The 19,381-nt window shown below is 43.0% G+C and overlaps 2 protein-coding genes across 3 annotated transcripts in view; both read right to left on the bottom strand.

Annotated features, from left to right (window-relative positions):
* The window catches only part of PABIR1 (PP2A Aalpha (PPP2R1A) and B55A (PPP2R2A) interacting phosphatase regulator 1), an 82,016-nt gene extending 66,598 nt beyond the window's left edge, over positions 1-15,418 (bottom strand). The window contains exon 1 of the mRNA XM_036856086.1: positions 15,361-15,418. The gene's annotated coding sequence lies outside the window, so the exon portion shown is untranslated. The remainder of the gene's footprint in view (positions 1-15,360) is intronic.
* The window catches only part of PIP5K1B (phosphatidylinositol-4-phosphate 5-kinase type 1 beta), a 341,484-nt gene extending 325,914 nt beyond the window's left edge, over positions 1-15,570 (bottom strand). The window contains exon 1 of one of the 2 annotated variants that reach the window (XM_036856085.1): positions 15,361-15,570. The gene's annotated coding sequence lies outside the window, so the exon portion shown is untranslated. The remainder of the gene's footprint in view (positions 1-15,360) is intronic. The other variant, XM_036856083.1, reaches the window with a different exon arrangement.
* Positions 15,571-19,381: the final 3,811 nt, after the last annotated feature.

Genomic DNA, 19,381 nt, shown 5'->3' with positions numbered 1-19,381 from the left:
CTCACCGCTTGTAATTACTGGCTTGTTTTCTATATCTGTAAGTCTATTTCATTATATACAATTGTTTTATTTTTTAGATTCTACATATAAGAGATAACATAGTATTTGTTTTTCTCTGTCTGACTTACTTCATTAAGTAGAATACTCTCTAGGTTTATCCACTTTGTTGCTAATGGCAGAAGTTCATTCTTTTTATGGTTAAACGATATTCCACCATACACACACACACACACACACACACACACACACACTTCTTTATCCATTCATCTGTTGATGGACACTTAGGTTGCTTCCATGTCGTGGCTATTGTAAATAATGCTGCTCAATGAACACTGAGGTGCATGTATCTTTTCAAAATAATATTTTGTTTTTTTCCAGAAGTATACCAAGGAGTGGAATTGCTGGATCATATGGTAGTTCAATTTTAAGTTTTTTGAGGATCCTCCATACTGGCTGCCCCAATTTACATTCCCAACAACAGTGTATAAGGGTTCTCTTTTCTCCACATCCTCACCAACATTTGCTATTTACTTTTTGATAATAGCTATTCTGACAGATGTGAAGTGATATCTCATACAGTTTTGATTTGCATTTCACTGATGATTAGAGATGCTGAGCATCTTTTCATGTGCCTGTTGGCCATCTGTATGTCTTCTTTGGAAAAATGTCTATTCAGGTCTTCTGCCCATTTTTAATCAGGTTGTTTGTTTTTTTTGATATATCTTGGATATTAACCCCTTCTCATACATTTCATCTGCAAACATTTTCTCCCATTCAGTAGATTGTCTTTTCGTGTTGTTGGTGGTGTCCTTTGCTGTGCAAAAACTTTTAAGTTTAATTAGGTCCCATTTGTTTATTTTGGCTTTTATGTCTTTTGCCTTATGAGACCGATCCAAAAAAAATATTGCTACAATTTATGTCAAAAGAGTGTTCTGCCTACTTTCTTTTCTAGGATTTTTATGGTTTCAGGTCTTACATTTAGGTAATCCGTTTATTTTTGTATACGGTGTGAGGAGATGTTCTAATCTCATTCTTTCACATGTAGCTGTCCAGTTTTCCCAGTACCACTTACTGAAGTCTTTTCACCATTGTATATTCTTACATCCTTTGTCATAGATTAATCGACCGGCATTCTTTTCTTTAACAAGTAAACATGAGTTTTGCTTTCTTCAACAAACCTCCACATCCAAGATCCATCCCTTTTTAAAGATCAGAATATGTTGCTCTTCTCATCCATGCTGAGGGTGTGTTTAAATTCTGGAACTCTGATCAGACAGACTTTAGCAAAGAGTCCCACTTTCACCCTTGGCCTCTGGGGATTGGGGAGGAGACTTCTTTTATGGGAACCCCCATCACAGTAGATGCTACCACCTTTGCTTCAGATTTCCTTATCCATGGGCTATAAAGGCGGTTGTCTGGAGCCTGACCTCCTTTTGTAATTCTTATGAAATAAATTCTCTAATGTAATGTGCATGATGCTTTTCTTCTAAGAACCTCAAAGGCCATCATTCCATTTGGCCTCACAACATACCTTTGAACTAGGCCAGGAGCCAGTGTACAGATTCTCATTCCACAGATGAGAACAAAAAGGTACAAGAGAGGTCAAGCCACTTGACCATAGGTCACCAAAGTATCAGGAGAGGGGCAGCATAAGCCAGAATCCCTGCTTCTAGGAACAGATCTCTCACTGCACCCAGATTCAGCCTGTGCAAATGTATGTGAAATGTTATTTAAAAACACAGGAAGTACAACCCAGTGAAACCTGGAGATAAACTCTGCTTGCAATAAGCAATGGTAGTTGTAGGGGAGCTGCCAAAAGATATATTCTCTTCCTCTGAAAGTTTCAAATAGTGAGAATGATAAATGACAAGACTTCTGCACTGGTTTTATGGACTTTTTTGCTAATTAAGTTTCTTTTTTGTTTGTTTAGTGAGAAACAGAAACTTCTAGCCACAAACTTATTGTAAGCAGGCACTTTCAATTTAGTTCAAGGGACCTCAACTGCTCTAAATCCTTAGAGAACTTGGAGTTGTTCACCTTTTTCCTTATTTCTCTATAGAAGAACGGAAATAAACAAAAAGGTGTAGGAGCAGCTAGTGTGAAGGAGACACTGGAGCTGTCAGGCTGGGTGGGAAACATGAAGCGGGAGAAGATGTGGTCCCTGCTGTCAGGACTCGAGCCTGCGTGGAGAGATAAGTGGAGAACAAATGAAAAGTCAGCCTTGAGGGAAAGTTCCAAGAGAGTGGTAAGAGCAAGAATGTCAAAGGGAGTGCGTGCCCGAGAAATCACTCTTGGGCACGTGTGGGGATCAGAGAAGTGGGATATATGTGGTGTCATGAAAGCCTGATGCCATTTCTCTCAACGGAGAAGAAAACGGAAGAAGATTCAGTAAGAGACAAATGTAATGAGCCAAGGTGTAAAGAAATGAAATTGCAAAGGAAGATCAGGGAATGATGTTGGTTCTCAGACATGTTCTCTTCTTGGTCTACAAACCCTTCCAGAAGCCTCGTCTAATCCCATGGCTTTAATCACTGGCAAGAGATCATAACGCTTTCTCCATTCCAGGCCTCTCTCCTCACCTCCACATTCACATACCTTGAAGTCCTGCAGGCATCTCGGTCTCATCCACGCCCATGGCTTGAATCGCTGCCCAAAGACCCATGACCATAACACAGCCAGTGTCTCCATCGTGGGCCTCTCTCCTTACAGCCACACTCCACCCAGATACCCCACAGGGATCTGAAATGCATGTTCAAAACTGAACTCATCATTACAGCCCTCGCACCTCTGCCACCACATACATGCTGCCTCTTCTCCATACTCTCTCTGTTGATCATCATTCTCCAATCTCTCCAGCTAGTCAAGCCAACACCAGAGAATAATCATCATCTACCTCTCCCATTCCCTCAAAGTCCACATGCAAGTGGTAACAAGTCTTATCGATTCTTCCTCCTAAATCTCAAATTTGCTCACTCTTCCCCATCCTCCGTACCTGAATTCAGGTCCCCATCATCTCTCTTGAAACGACGTCATCTCCTCTAACTAGTCTCCCTGTCTCCAGTCTCATTCCCACCTCATTCACCTCCCAAACTGGAGGCCATGCTGCTGATCTAACCTAAGGCATGAGCTCATCACTCGTCTGTGAAAATCTTCTAGCTGTTGCCTCCCTGCCTATAGAAGAAAAGTTCAAACTCCTTAGCCCATCTGACAAGCTGTCCGTGGTCTGGCGCCAACATACCCCTCCAGCCCTATTTCTTCCCACCCACACCTACCCTACTCATTATCAGATATAGCTCCAAACATACCACGAACCTTTATGACTTCATTTCTTCCTGTGTGTTGGGCTTGGTACAGAGTAAGAGTTTAAGAAATGGTAGTTGCTGTCACTACTACAAGGATGACAATGACAACGATGACGTTAGAGAACTAGGGCCAAACTGTGGACGGTCTTATGGACCAAACCAAGGCACTTAGATTTGGGGCATAACAAAGCATCTAAGGATTTGGGGGCATGGAGGTGATGAAATTATAATCTCTGGTAGCAAGTATTATAACTGACTAAAGGGGGAGAAAGAGGGAGGTACAGGGGCCGTTTGGGAAGCTGCTACAATAGTCCAGGTAAGAAGCATTTAATACAGGAAATACACGTGAAAATGGAAGAGAACTTTTCAAAAAATTCCTCAGGACTTGGTAGCTGCACAGAAACAAAGACGAGCAAGATAAAAAGATTGCTGAAATTTCAAAAGTAGGTTAAAAAAAAAAAAAAGAGGGTATCTTTGATGAAAATCTAGAATTTGGGGAAGGAGACAGATTCAGGTTTTTGAAAGGCACAAGCTCAGATTTCATAATACAGGGACTTTTGATAGAGGCAAGAGTTGGGCTCACAAGAGCAGATAAGCAGCTAAGAGAGAGTGAGGCATGAATTATTAAATGGTTCTAAATGTAACAGACCAAAAAGCAAGAGATGGATGAAAGAGTAAAATTTGGCCACGAACAGGGCCGCTCATTGGGAAAGGAACTTGAAGCAGCGGGAAGGCTAGAAGCTAGACTGTTAACATTTTACAAAGGAAGAGGGACCTAGGAAGTTGAAGAAAAGACAGTTGTGGCTTAAGAAAATCATTCATTCATTCAATAAACGTTAATTGAGAGCCATCTGCGCTGGACACTTTTCTAGGTGCTGGGCACACGAGAGCCAACAGAGGACAGTCCTTCCCCTTGTGGAAGTTCACTTTCCAGTACAAGAGGCAGACGATGAAGAAAACAATAAAAACGGATTGTCAGGGAGTGCTGGCGACTGTCTCTAAAGCTGCTAGGACGCGTGGAGGATACTTTAGGGTCTAAAATGCTGCCAGGAGTCTTCTGACATATGTGGAAAGTGACTGTTCCTTACATATAGTTTGCACAAAATGAAATGATGCATCATGTTTACATTATAAATTGCCACGTAGGAGAGGAATTTTCTGAGAAACTGCAAAACTAAATAGTGAAGCCCAACTCCATACAAATCTTAAAAGCTGCATTTCCATTCGATCTTTTATAAACAAATATAAGCAAAGGCATGTTTCTCTCTTAATCCTTAGCATGAGAGACTGATTTCTCATTTTCCATAAATCTTCACCACTCTGCCTAAACTACATGTCTTGGGAAAAAAAGTAAAGGGCATCATTTAAATAGAGCTTGCCAAAGCAATGACACTACTGTTTGTTTCCATATGATGAATTCATAAGTCTAAGAACACTCTGGCTCACATCACTTCTTAAAAACAAGTTAAAATTTTCATATTCACCTTATTTGCTTTATTGTAGGTATTAAAGTTAGTTTTCCAGTAGAAGATGGACATCAGAAGTCCTATACAATAGAAGTTTCTATGCAATTTCTCCAGTGGGACATGAAATAACCTTTGGTAATTTATAACCTCCAAGGGCATAAAATATTAAAAATGAAACTCTCACCAAAACACCCATAAATTACCACTCTGTTTAAATTAAATGAAAAGTCTATGAAAGTGTGCTTTAGACCATAATGTAGGAAACACAAATATTTTATACAAATAAAAAAGAAACCATGAATACCTCAGCCTAAAAAGGTAGCACTTTATTTACCTGAACAGCCCAAAAACAAGACATAAGAGAAACACGCTCTTTATTGGCCAATGAACTAAGTGAATGAGAAAGAACTAAAGCTTGCTTCCTTGAGACCCTCACTCGAAAACCGCTTTTTTCTTTCTTAAAATAAATTTCAAGTCAATGCATAAGATGAGACTATTTGGGAAACACAATTCAGACAATATGGGTGTTATCTGGCTCCCAAGATCACAACAGATTCTCAGTAGCAAACAATGAGTGAAGAGTTATCACTGCTGAAAGCCATAGAAATAGCATCAAAAAACAAACAAAAAAATCAAGGCAGGTAAGATTTTCAAAAACAGCAAAGTGGGGCCATTTGGTACAGGTGCAAAGAGCCTTGTATCCGTGAATGAATCTGAAAGCTATCACTTCATTACAACATTAGAGACACACTCTATGGCGTATAATCTTTTAAAGAATCAGGGAAGGTTGTAGCAACTTTGGGGAAATTTTCTATACAAAAATTGGCTATAATAAATTTTGATTCTTAAATAAGCAAACCCTCAGCAATCAGGAAATTTATTCTAGAAATAAAACAGCCTGCCCCAAAGTTCTGAGTACCTAAGAGTTCCCTGTTTTAAGCTCCTTTCATTTTGTGCTTGAACAGCCAGTTAAAATTGGCAGGCTTGATGTCTCAACGAACTTCAGGCAGAAAAAAACCACACTGTCAAATTGCTCTTGACATATTTTTTAAGTGAGGTCTTTTTTTCTTAAAGTACTCTTTAGATTCTTGCTAAAATAAATTATTAGGAACTTCAGAGTGAACAGTATACGAAAAAATGTAGCCCTGCCCCAGTTTAAAGGTCATAGTTCACCACTGTAGATTATTTATCCTATGTAACTGACAAGGTGGCTTTATGAGTTACTTTCCCCCAACGCCAAGTTCTATCAGATGCCTACTCTCCCAATTTCACAATGCTTTTTGACAGAAATTAGAGACGCAAGAGGGAGGAGATATGGGGATATATGTATAGGTATAGGTATCGCTGATTCACTTTGTTATAAAGCAAAAACTAACACACCATTGTAAAGCAATTATACTCCCATAAAGATGTTTAAAAAAAACAAAAAAAACTTGCAGAGGGAGCCTTATGGAGTTGTTAACTCACAACCCTCCCTGAACCCACAGGGATGGAAAGAGCACTGGATGAGGAGCTACACTCAGCTCCTCAATGCATGCACACCTCTGGTCTGACCTTCTGCGCAGGCAGCACTGGAAGGGACAAGAGGACAGATCTGTTCTCCAAAGTGCAGGTCTCAGCCCATCAGTGGGGAGTAAAATCAATCTGGTGGACCATGATCCGTGTTTGGTAGAGTTTGGAGGTGGGCTGGAACTTATCAGAAAATACTAGAGCACATCTCACGCAGTATAGCTACGTATTGCTCCATGAAAGCTTTATTTTGAATATATTTATTATTTATATTTTTATGTCTGTACTGGGTTTCAACATAGAATGTGCTTCCTAAAGGGCACTGAGTTGGCCATAAAGGGTTGTGTAATGGACTGAATGTGTTTCAAATTCATATTTTGAAATCCTAACCCCCAGTGTGATGGTATTAGAAGATGGGGCCTTTGGGAGGTAACAGAGCTATGAAGGTGGGGTCCTTATGAATGGGATTAGTGTCCTTATAAAAGGGACCCCAGAGAGCTCTCTTGCCCTCTTTCCACTGTATGACGACACAAAGAGAAGTCAGCAGTCTGCAACCTGGAAGAGGGTTCTCACCAGAACCTGACCGTGCTGGCACCCTGATCTCAGATTTCCAGCCTCCAGAACTGTGAGAAATAAATTTCTGTTGTTTGCAAGCCACCCAGTCTATGTTACTTTGTTTCAGCAGCCCGAACTGACTAAGACAGTTTGGTACTTCTCAATTATTTACAGTCAAGGGACACCGAGTAACTGAAAAAGCCACGTGCAAAGAATAAATGCAAGCTTAGCTTAGGCTAATTTCTTTTAACTAGTTTCTGTAGGATCCTACAATCCTGCCTCGTATTCATCCTAAAAATACCTAGAACATCAAAGATAATGCTTTTGGCCTCCAACTAACTCTTTACTCAACAACTGCTTTTCTCTTACCTAAATAGCAGTCTCTGGTTCCTGTTAGAATAAGAGTGCACCTCGGGATTCCAGACCACTCTAAAATCTTGGTGTTCAGTGTGGGTTGGGCAGGTCCCTAGGATCACACTGGAGTCTTCATCCTGTGGCTTTAAGAGCAGCCGACTATAGTTATGACCGTGGCCTGACCACATTCCAGGGAGCAAAAGCATCAGAGTAGGATGCTGTTTGGAAGAGCAAGTCCTCAGACCTGTGCGAGAGTTCAGGGACCAAAACGTGTCTGCTTCCTGGAGGGCCTGGCTGGGTGTGAGAGCTAAGGATCCAGCCAGCCAAGTCTAGGGTCCTCTCCAGCCATTTCAATTGCTCTGGCTGCAGTATGGATGATGGATTAGAGGAGGGCCAGGGTGGACTCAGGAGCCCAGGGAGGCGATGGCTAGAATCCAGCAGAGAGGTGAGAAGCTGGACTAGGACAGAATCAGCAGAAACAATGAGAAGCAGACGGATGGGGGAGCTATTAAGCAAGCAAGATCTATAGAAATGGGTGATGGGTTAGATGTGGTGGATGAAAAGGACGGGGACAAGGATGGCTCCCAAGTTTCTGCCTTGTGCAAGGTAGTGGCTAGTTGTGCCCATCACAGAGCTAAGCAACCTTGCAAGAGGATGAGGTATGAAGAGAAAAAATCAGGATTCTGGTCTTGGACATGAAAAACTTGAGGTGCCTTTGAGATATCCAGGTGCAATGTCAATTATGTAATCTAGAGCTCATAGGTTGGAGATACAAATTTAAGATTCACTTGTGTCCTCCTTTTTTAAACTCTTGTACCAAAACTACATTTCGAGGCACAACTGCATGAAGCAGAGAAAAGAATGTGGGCTTTAAAATCAGAAAAGCCAGAGATGGAACCTTGCCTTACTGGCTCTGTGCTCATGAGCGTGTACCTGCCTGATTAGGTTTCCATTTCCTCCTCTATCAGCAAGGATGCTGCAGCCCACTGTCAGGAGCATGGTGGAGATGAAAGAAACAGCACTTGAGAAGTGCCTGGAACAGAGCGAGTTCTCAGCACAGTGGAGCCAGAGCCATGACTGTACTTTTTTGTATACCCCATGACACCTGGTACTGTCCTGGCCAAGGGGTCCATCAGTATCTAGTATGTTGAACTGACTTGAAATATTCAGAATTGTCAGTAAACCACTGTTTCCTAGACAACCACTAGCTCCCGAAATCATTCCTCCACCTGGGGTCCTACTGAAGCAACACCCAAGCACAAGCTATGCATGGAGCGTGTCTTACCCCTCTTCAGCCACATCTCCCAGCCTTGGGGGTAACCATCACTTGGCGGGGCCAATGACTACCCAGAGCTTTTGTGTACCATCTAAAGTCCTAGATACCCAATCCAGTCATATGAAATTGTTTTCTTGTGATCCACAAGGATGTGAGAAAAGCCAAGACTGGCTTTATTTCTCCTCTGGTGTTTCTAGTGGAGCAGGCAGATGGCACCCTCTCCGTACATCCTGAAATTCACTTGGGAATACCAAGCACTTCAGGAGGCGTAGATTTTGAGCAATGGATTTCACATTTCCTGCCAATATTGAGTGTGCATCAGAATCACCTGTTGCCAGATTGCTAAACCCCATCCCCAGAGTTTCTGATTCAGCTGGCCTGGGGAACAGTATGAGAATTTGCATTTCTAACAAGTTCTCAGGTGATGCTGATGGTCGAGGGGCCACTCCTGAGAACCACTGCCCTGACTTCTTCCCTGAGACCGGGCTATTGATGTTTCTAACATTTAAAGAAAAACCAGCTGAGCTTGGGAAGTTTTTACCTGGAGTGTCATAGGATGTTGCCTTGTATACTATCACTAAGGTGTCTTAATTAGGAATTACATATGTTTGGGATTTAGGTACTTTCAGACCTTATTTTAATAGTTTTGGAGCATTTTGTCTTATGCTTCATAATTTCTACTTATCTGTTCTCTGCTATTCATTTTTGAGTAAATAAAATGTAAGAACTCTTTAAATAGAGATACTACTTCATACTCATGCCAGAATCTATTCACCTAAACAAGCACTGTTTCCTTCTTCTGGAGGACCTAGTTGTCCTTCTCATGGACCTGCCATAGCCAGGCTTTAAGAACTGTCTTCACAGCTCAACCTGCTTGGCTTGAGTGACCACAATGGTGGCTCAATTCATCTTGACAGGATGGATGGGACCTAGTCGTTCATTCATTTACATGTTTACTGGGCACCTACTATATGTCAAGCACTTTCTTGAAAAACAGTGTTAACGAACCATGACCTCTGCCCTCAAGGAGCGTATAAATTGAGTGTGAATTTGAGTAGAGGTGATAAAAAATAAACAAGTGAAATACATAAATGTATAAGTATCCACTGTGATAGGTGAAGAAAACATATGAAGAAGGTCCCCTTTAGGTTAGATGATCAGAGAAAGCCCCGAGGGCAGGTGACGTTTAAACTGATTAACTTAAGCTTAAAGTCCATTCTTGTCTGTGTACCCTGAGCCAAATTCACTCTTAAGCCACCCTGGGAGCTTTAAAAATATGTTTATCTGATACTTATAAACAGTAAAAAGAATAATACATTTCATACTTAGATTATTACTTCTGTTAAGGAAGAGAAAAAAAATCATTCCTAGGCATATTGGTTAAAAAAAGTTGGAGGTCTGGTGAATAAACACCATTTATGATGTAAAAAGAAGGACCACTATAAACTACTGAAACTAGTGTTTATCAGCCTGCCTGACATTTCTAAAATGGTCTGGAAAATAATAAAATCAGAATAATATAAAACGTTCCAAGGTTTTGAAGAGTGATATCATGTAAATTCATAAATTGTTCAGTACACACTTATTAAATCCCCACCATTTCCCATGCAAAGTGCTAAGTTCCAAGAATACAAAGATAAAACATGATGCCTAACCTTTCCCACTGACAAATATTAGCTAAACACCTATCATGCACTTACCGCTTCCTCAGGCTGGTCATAGTTTTGCTTCTTTTTCTTGCTACTGTTTTGTTTCCTTACTTTATCAACAAATGTCATGACCAAATGATCAAGAGATGATTATGGTGGGCAAAATCCTGGATAAACCCTGGATAAACAATAAGGTCCTACTGTACAGCACAGGGAACTGACTATCCTCTAATAAACCATAATGGAAAAGAATTTTTAAAAGAATATATATGTATAACTTCGCTGTATAGCAGAAATTAACACAACATTGTAAATCAACTATACTTAAGCAAAAAAAAGAAAATCCACTACCCAATAAGTAGAATCTATTGCATTTCTTGTGCCAGTCTATGAAGCAAAGAAACACATTTTTATGGCTAGCTATAACTTCCTCCTAAACCCCTTGCTCAGCATTACTGGGTGGCAAAGTCTTAGATATCACCTTTCTCCTACAAAATACAGGAATAGTCTACAGTCCTGTGTCTTTAGCCCTGGGATTTTAGTTCCAACTCCTGGTAATTATACTTTCTAGGCCTCCAGTGCTTGCAAGCCCAACCCTTGCCTGAAGAACCTCTACTGAAAGACACACAAGCCCATTTTTAGTGGAAGTAATACTGCACACACAATGCTGTATAGTTCAATACAATACTCAATTTTATAACTGACTTTCTAAAACTCTTAGAGAAACAGGTCTCAAGAACTTGCTCACTCATTATGTCAACTTCCACAGACATACTGCACACCTATTTTTAATTCATCCCATAGACAACACAGAAGACTTTCTACAAGAAGACTACACACTTCATGAAGTTGTCCTTTTAAACAGCGGTTTGTTTTAACTTAAAATGATAATACCAAGGAACTGCCAGTTGACTAGACATGTAACAACATCCCAATTATTATGTTTCAAATCTTCCCAAGAGTAACCTAATTTGGGTAGGATTCCTGTGTTTTCCTATATCATCTCCTTATACACCTCTGATGAAGTTAGTAGATGCAATTGAGAATGGAATACACAAAATCAAGCCTGGTTTCCCTGCCCTAATCTTTTATACTGAAAGGAACCCGACTGAACAAAATGCTTCATCAATGGCAGCCAATTTTGACTACACAGTACTTCAAAAATGTCATCAAGAGATTAAGTTTAACATTTATTTAAAAAAAAGAAAAATACTAAATAAAACAAAAGGCTAGGTTTCCTCCCTCCCCGATTTCCCTGGCATTTAGAAGAACTGCCATAGATAAGTCCACAAATGAACAGCTGAGCTACATAATGTACAGTTCTAACTGGGCAGCTTCTAAAAAAAATAATAAAAGGACTCCTTCCAACCCCAGTTAACGTACTTGATATAAAGAGAACATGTTTCTGCAACAAATACATTTCAGGCTTGATGTTTTACAGAGTAACTAATGGAGGCTCCAGCCACAGGAAAAAAAATTATTTTTCCAGGATATTAAATGTTTTGACTCACCATTTAACAGAAGTACAAGTCAAATGAAAATGCAAATTAAATGTATACATATTTATGACTTTACCAATGTATGACAAGGCCACCTTTGGCTTCTGGCTTTATTAACCAGGAAGAGAAGCCTGGAAAACCACCATACCTTTGTATTTCTATTCAAATAGTTCTCTCTGCCCAAGTGCTGGTTGGAGCAAAGTATGAATTCTGAGTCCAGTGACATATATAAGCCAAGAGAACCACAGTGAATGGATGAAAATGGACACTGTCTCCTTAATTATCTGCTTGGACAAGAAGATATAAAGATATAAATACTAAACAATGTTAAAATGTGACACCTCATGAATTACTAGTAAACAGAAATTTTCTGGTAACCTCTATGATTTCTAGAAGTCAAAAATGCACTTTCACCATAGAACCCCTAGCAAAACCTTGAGTAAGAACCTTCTTAAGAATTCCATGTTAGCCCTGGTCCTCCTGCTAAACATCTGTTTGACCATGAGCAGGTCAATTCACCTCTCCAAGCCTCAGCTGTCTTACCCATAAAAGGTGCGAGTTTCTGAACTAGTTAATATTTGAATTCTTTATCAGAAAGAAATCTACCTCAATCCCCAATGGCTGAATCTGTTAATAATATTTACGACCCATTCTAATTATTTGTCATCATACTTCTAAAGGTAAAAACACTACTTTTGTGCATATAGGACGAAGGGGTGGAAAGAGAAGAGGATTCTTAAAGGGAACAGAAACTAGGTTGGTTTTGTTAATTAGGTTCCCCCTCTGAAACCACTAGCCAGTATTAGCACCTGCTGAAATTTACCCAAATATAAGAGTGGTTGGTTTCTTCATCTCAAGACATACTCTTTCAGAAAATGGCACAACTCAATTTCTAGGAATGTATATTTCAGCCAGTTACACATTACTAACAACTAAAGGGGCAGGCGGAGGCAAGCAAAAGAGCATGACATAGATGATGTGAGTCTACTGTCTACACGGAGAAATAAAAACTCTTCTTTATATGATGTATTCAGGAAGGAGAGACACAATGGGCACCTGCACCTGCCAGCTTCAGGAGGCATACCTCTTGCAGGTAAATTACCTTATGGGTCAGCAGATGCTGGGAATTTACATGATAAGATGCTTTCTATGTTTTACAGCATGTGTTTTCCTTATGAGTGATTTCATTCCCTCCTTCACTCAGCAACTCTTCGTTAAATACTTACTATATGCAAACCCCAAAGCCAAAAAAAATAAATAAATAAACAAAGGTATGAGTTGACTGTCTGGAATATTCAGGTGAATCTTGACATTTACTTTAGAGTAGTTCAGCCCCTGAGAATATTTCCAAATCAAAAACTAATACTAAACAATACAGATGCTAAGCTAAAGTGCACTTGGAATTTTCTTTCCCTTCATTAAGTGGTATGCGATGAAGAAGAACGGGGAGTAAATTAGAATACAGGTGGAACAGGTTATTAGCTAAATCCCTTAGTTAATACAGGGTGAAAATTTCTCTTTCCCCTAGAGAAAAATGATAACACTGGATTACAAATATATTGATAAGCATTATAGAATGCTAAAACTAGAAAGAGAAAAGTAATACAAATCTCTTGTTTTATATGTGGGAGACTTGAGGCTCAAAGGTGGTAGCATTTGGTCCAGGTTATACAGCCAAATATAGTGCCAGAACTAGAACCCAGGTCACCAGCAGGCATGCTTAACAGTCTCTGGTGTATTGCATGTATTGTATCCCATGATGTGTCCTCATTGCTATCACAAGTGGAACAATGGCATAATCCATAAAGCAAAGGACTAGACAACAGGAGCTCTGAGTTCTAGTCCTGTAAGCTACTAGATTAGACATGATACTATAGAAAACTCTAATCACTTGTCTAAACCTCAGTTTCCTCATCTGTCGAAATGTGAAAAGTAATTCACAGTAAGACAGTACAGACCACAATAAATGCAGAAGTCTGGCCATTGTAAAAACCTTATACAAGTACAGAACTAACACTGGGTGATGATAGTGGTGGTGGTGGTGATTTCACCACCTGAAATGGTGGTGAAACCCGGCTTCAACTCTAATTCCAGCCACTTGTTATCTTGATAAGTCATTGAACTTGTGAGCCTCACATTCCTCCTGTGAATATGGGGTTAATAATCTTTGCCCTGCCTCCCTCAGAAACGGACAGAATTAAATGCTTTTCAGAGAGTACTAAAAAGCAATTACAAATAGCAAGGCATTGATGCAAACGTAAGGTATTATTACCAAATCCCTCTAGTCTTAATTTGGACAAAAATGTAACATGGTTTTATTATTCATTTTTTAACAGTTTTCCTCCTCAACTAAGACATCATTATGCATTCAGTCTCAGACTTACCAGCTTTCTCATCAGTCTTCCTAAGTCTCCAAAGAACGCACCATTTCCCTCAGCTCAGAGATCATGTTTGCTGCTTACTCAACTTCCCACCGGCATGGACTTGACTACGAAAGGTTTTTTTCTAGGGCCTCCTTTCGACTGGAAACGCTCTGACAAAAGCTTCCATGAACACTATTCTACTTCATCATGTTAGAGGGGTAAGGAATCCAACCCTTTGGCTTTTCTCTACTCCTAACAACTGCAGAACACTTCAGCCTTTACATAGAATGAGACAGAAGTCTGTCTGAGTGGATGCTTTTCATGGGAGGGACAACAAGGGTTACCCAAACCCACGCTCAGTAGTATTGATGGGGAGACTACTGCTTCTTTGCAGGAGACTAACACATTCTTAGGCCCAACCGGTCCCTCAAGAGTCATTCACCTTAGAGGTAGGGCCTCTGGCAGGCTGAGAATGTCATAGAAAAATAGTAAGGGCGGGGGCCGGTATTTTGGGTCTGCAATACGCTGCCTTTAACAAGGTATCAGAGTAACTAGCATTTCCTTGCTGAGAACCCTGATTTCAGTTGATCAGAAGAAAGAATTCATCAGCCTATCCAAACAACTTCTCTGGAACAGGTTTCTATCCAACCACGCTGGGCACCAGAGACAAGTGAGCCGGGGGTGGGGGGTTGGTAAGACTGACAACAGGCTCATTTGCATAGATGAGCGATAAGCAGACATTTGTTGTCTGCTGTTTTGGTGACTCCTGGCACCGGTGTGGCAAATCAAACCCCGGCATTCTCCCTCTCAGGTGCCCCACACTCCCACCCCCCTCCCCAGCTGCTGAAGCGTCACGCTGACGGGGCTAGGGGAGAGAAGCAGGGGAAATGCAGAAGTCGGTTGCTGCATTTAGGCTGGAACCATACCGCACCTGTTCAACCCGGCTCCGGCGCCAAAAATGACCAAACACTGACTCGCAAGCCCCTCTTGAGATCCCAGGGGCGCCTAACAAGTTCTCCGCTGTTTAATACCGGGGAAGGGTGGTGGGATATCTCTCTTTCTGCAGCCAAACTCCGCTGGCTACCCATTAAAGGGGAGGGGGCTCCAGCTTAAGTGAACCCAGAGTGATCCCCGAGTGTCACTGCGGCTCCGGGGATCCGGGTGGTGAGCGGGTGGGTGCCCGCGGGGAGCGCGCAGCCGTGGCCCGGGGGAATGAAGGTCCCGCTTCGGTGGCCACGCGCACCCCCTACACCCTACCTCCAGCACAAGGCGGACAAAGTGAGAGCGTCGAGAGACCTCCAGGATTCATCCGAGACTCAGAGCCCCCAAGCTCGAGCCCAGAAAGAGGGTCGCGGGAGGAGGGGCCGGGGACGCGCAGGAAACTTACCTCACCCGGACAGCATTCGGGCGCCTCCGGTGTCGAGACCAGTTGCGCCACAGTCTGCAAGTTATCGGGACGTTGTCGCTTCCCCCGGGTGAAAGGAGAGCAGTGCAGGCGAGCCGCGGGAGGGGCGGAGGGTCGGCGGGGCGGGGCCCGGGCCGGGGCGCAGCTCGAGGAGCGGGCAGGTGCCGGGGCCCGAACCGCGGGGCCAAACTCGCCCCCGACGCGCCTCGGCGGGGGCGCGCGGCTGCGAGTGTGCAATGCGCGCGCGCCGCGGCGGGTGTGTGTCCCCGCTTTCCCCTTCCTTCCCCGCCGGTCCTCCGGCCAGACTGAGCCGCGAGCGGCCGCCAAAGCCCCAGCCGCTCCGCGCGGCTCCACAGCCGGGCGCACTCTGGCCGCGGCGCGTTCGGGGTCGGGGGCTGGGGGCCGGGGGCCGGGGGCCGAGGAGCAGGGCGCCCCCGGGCTCGGGCGCGGGTCCCGGTGCAGAGAGCGAGGCGCGGAGACAGAGCGGGCTGCGCGGCGGCGGCCGCGGCTCCGGGAGGCTGCAGGCCCCGCCCGCCGGCCGCCCAGGCTCTTCCCCTTTTCTCTCCACCCCCTCGCTCCATCCCCGCACGCCCTGCAGGGAAGGCAGACGGGTTTGCAGCAGAGGCGGCGGGAGCCTCCGCTGCAGTTGCACTGGGCGTCCGAGTCGATGCTCGGGGACAAGGCGCTCCGTCCCGCCGCCGCGTGCCTAAGACGGAGAGCGGGGCTGGGGAGGGCCCCTCGATCTGGCCGGTTCCTCTAGGGCTCCAGGGCTAGCCAAGGGCTTCCCGGCGGTGCTCAAAGTCTTGTAGCCCCAGAAAACAGGGTTGTTAGGATAGGGCTCCCCGCTTCCTCAGCAGCACCTGGTCGCCTGCCCTCTGGAACTCTGCTTGTGCCGAACCCGCACTTAAGCACCTTCACCAGGAAGGGACAAGCTAGTCTGAGGACAGCAGGTGTTCCCAGGAAGTAAGACCTACCAAACAGGTAGAAGTGGGTAGGCGAGGGGTCTTGGGAGAGAGAAGGCTGGAGGGACGTTAAGCACGGATAGGCGGTGATGGGGGTTCGGACTAAATCTTACTGACAGCACTGAGTGGGCGTGGGGCCCTGGTAATCTCACCTGACGTCAGCCTAGCTGCGGAAAGGGCACGGGCCAGGTCTAAAGGACTCTCTTGCTGGGGGATGGGGTGGGGTGGGGGGGGGAGGGGAGTGCTATCATGGAAGCTATAGCTAAATGTCCTTAATTGGAACCGAAAAGGGAGCGGATCTCTCCCAGCTGAATCAAAGCAAGTGGTATTTCTCACCCTCACCCCTTCCTTCCACCTTACCCTTATTTAAAAAACAAACGAACACACTCATGGGAAATGTGGGATACATTCTGTCCGAGCAAAGCCAACATTTCATGGTCCTTATCCTCAGATACCACCGGCTTGGCAAGCCAAAATGAATTTGTTTGAAAGGATACTCCGTTCGTTCTCAGCAAATGAAAAACCTCTTTTTCAGTTTTGAAATCCTTTTTTACCTCCCACCTCCCACCACATCAGCTCAGAATGGAGTGCAATAATTCCTTGGTAACACATATCTGTTAGACTGTTTTTCCAGCATACTTCTTCCACATGTGTCTAGCCATCACTGGGAGTTTTAGGGCATCACTTTTTTTGTTTGTTTTGGGGGTTGTTTTGGCATCGCTTGTTTAGGACCCTGTGACTCGTGTCTGGTTTCATCTTAGCATCCTAGGCTCTTCAAAGCTCAGAGCAAGAACACAAGTCTAGTCCAGCATGCTCACTTTACAGGAGTAAAAACTGAGACCCAAAGACAGTAAGTGACCAAAGGGCGAGAACATAGGTTCCATGACTCCCAGAAACACTGGACTAACAAAGTTCAATTTGGGGTCTAAAGAGAGACAGGTGGAGGAAAGAGAAACAGATCAAAGAACCCTTCATCTGCCTGGTGTGAACCACTGTGCAGAGGGCAGCAGCACGCTGCTGTAAGTAGCAGACTGCCTGGGATCTGGGGATGGTAATCCCACTCTCTCCTCTGCTTCTCAGACGTTTGCTCTGAAATCCAAGGAGTGGAAAACAAATCTGCTTCCCAGGGAGGTGGTGATAAGTGAAAATGCAAAGTCAGTTCTCAATATTCCCTTGGAATGCAGAGGAGGTGAAAACAGGTAAAAAACTTAAAACACAGTGGATCAGAGGTGGTCAGACATGCTACATACAAATGGATGCATACAGGTGTACACACACTCCCACTTTTCCATTAAGAGCCAGTTTGATTCCCTTCTGTAAAGCACAGATGCCAACAGGCTTCAGTGTCCAGAAAGAAGTCACAAAGCAGACTCCCCACTGGCTATTTAGAGAGCTAACTCTATTAAACAGGATTCTAAGGAAATCTACCAAAAGCCTTAAGATCATCATTACTGTAAATTAATTGATGGAACAAGAGACCACATACCATGAGACCTGATATTTCTCCTGGATTCTATCTCGAAATCTATCAACAGGAATTTGGGAAAGTCACCTTCTATTGGAAATAAAACAGTATCACTACCATTAGCAATAGTGGCTTGGCCATAAAATCTGGAAATATTTAAAAATCAGATAATGCTTATCTAATTGTTTTACTTGATTTCGAGTATAATTTCTCCAGTTGATTTCAGATCTTAGTCCAAAATCTTAATAATACTATGTAATACTCCCCTATGAGAAACATGCATAGATTTCTTATAGTAGATTTGATAGCATTAATGGCTCTAATTAATGACCTCCCTTTATCCAGGTGCTTTCCTTCTAAGTTTGTAGTCTCCTCCCACTCTGTGCTCACCCACGTGATTTACTTTGGTCAGTGGAACAATAGCAGACTTGATGTAAACGAAGGTTTGAAAAATGTTTGTGCAACAAAGAAATACCACTACACATCTATTAAATTTTCCAAAATCCAGAACACTGACAACACCAAATGCTGTCGAGGATGTGGAGTAACAGGGACTCTCATTCATTGCTGGGGGGAATGCAAAATGGAATGGCCACTTTGAACAATAGTTTTTCAGTTTCTTACGAAACTAAATATACTCTTACCAGGTGATGTGGCAATCATCCTCCTTAGTATGTACCCTAAGTAGCTGAAAATTTATGTCCATACAAAAACCTGCATGTGGATGTTTATAGCATCTTTATTTATAATTGCCAAAACTTGGAAGCAACCAAGGTGTCCTTCAGTAGGTGAATGGTTAAGTTGTGGTAAAACGGAATACTATTCAGCGCTAAAAACAAAAAGCAAACAAACAAAAAAGAGCTATCAAGCCTTGAAAACACATGGAAGAAACTTAAATGCATATTACTAAGTGAAAGAAGCCAGTCTGAAAAGGCTGCATATGGTATGATTCCAACTATATGATATTCTGGAAAAGGCAAAACTCTGGAGACAGTACAATGATCAGTGGCTGTTAAGAGTTGGGGGGAGAGAGGGATGAATAGGCAGAGCACAGAGTATTTTTAGGGCAGTGAAACTACTCTGTACGATACTATAATGATGAAGACATGTCATTATACATTTGTCCGAAACCTTAAAATGTACATCAAGAGGGAACCCTAATGTAAACCGTGGTCTGTGGTGATAATGATGGTGTCAGCATAGGTTCATCAGGTGTAGCAAATGTGCCCTCAGGTGGGGGATGTTCATAATGGGGAGGCTATGCATGTGCTGGGGCAGGAGGTGTATGAGAAATCTCTGTACCTTCCCCTCAATTTTGCTGTGAACCAAAAAGTGCTCTAAAAAATAAAGTCTATTTTTAAAAAATTGTGTGCATTTCTGCTTCTGTTCTTAGAATTCTGCCATCACCAGGAGAACAAGCCCACTGCAGGATGAAAGACCCTGTGGAACAGAGCTGAGTCATTGCAGCTGAGGTCATCCTTGACCAGCCAGCCCTCAGCTGACTGCAGAGGTACAAACAAGTTCAAATGAGATCTGCCAGGCTTGGTCCAGATTAGCAGAACCACGCATCCAGCTC

This window comes from Balaenoptera musculus, chromosome 6 (genome assembly GCF_009873245.2).
Source record: "Balaenoptera musculus isolate JJ_BM4_2016_0621 chromosome 6, mBalMus1.pri.v3, whole genome shotgun sequence".
Taxonomy (NCBI): domain Eukaryota; kingdom Metazoa; phylum Chordata; class Mammalia; order Artiodactyla; family Balaenopteridae; genus Balaenoptera; species Balaenoptera musculus.
Note: the sequence above shows the minus strand (reverse complement) of the source record. Positions and strands in the feature narration are given on the sequence as shown.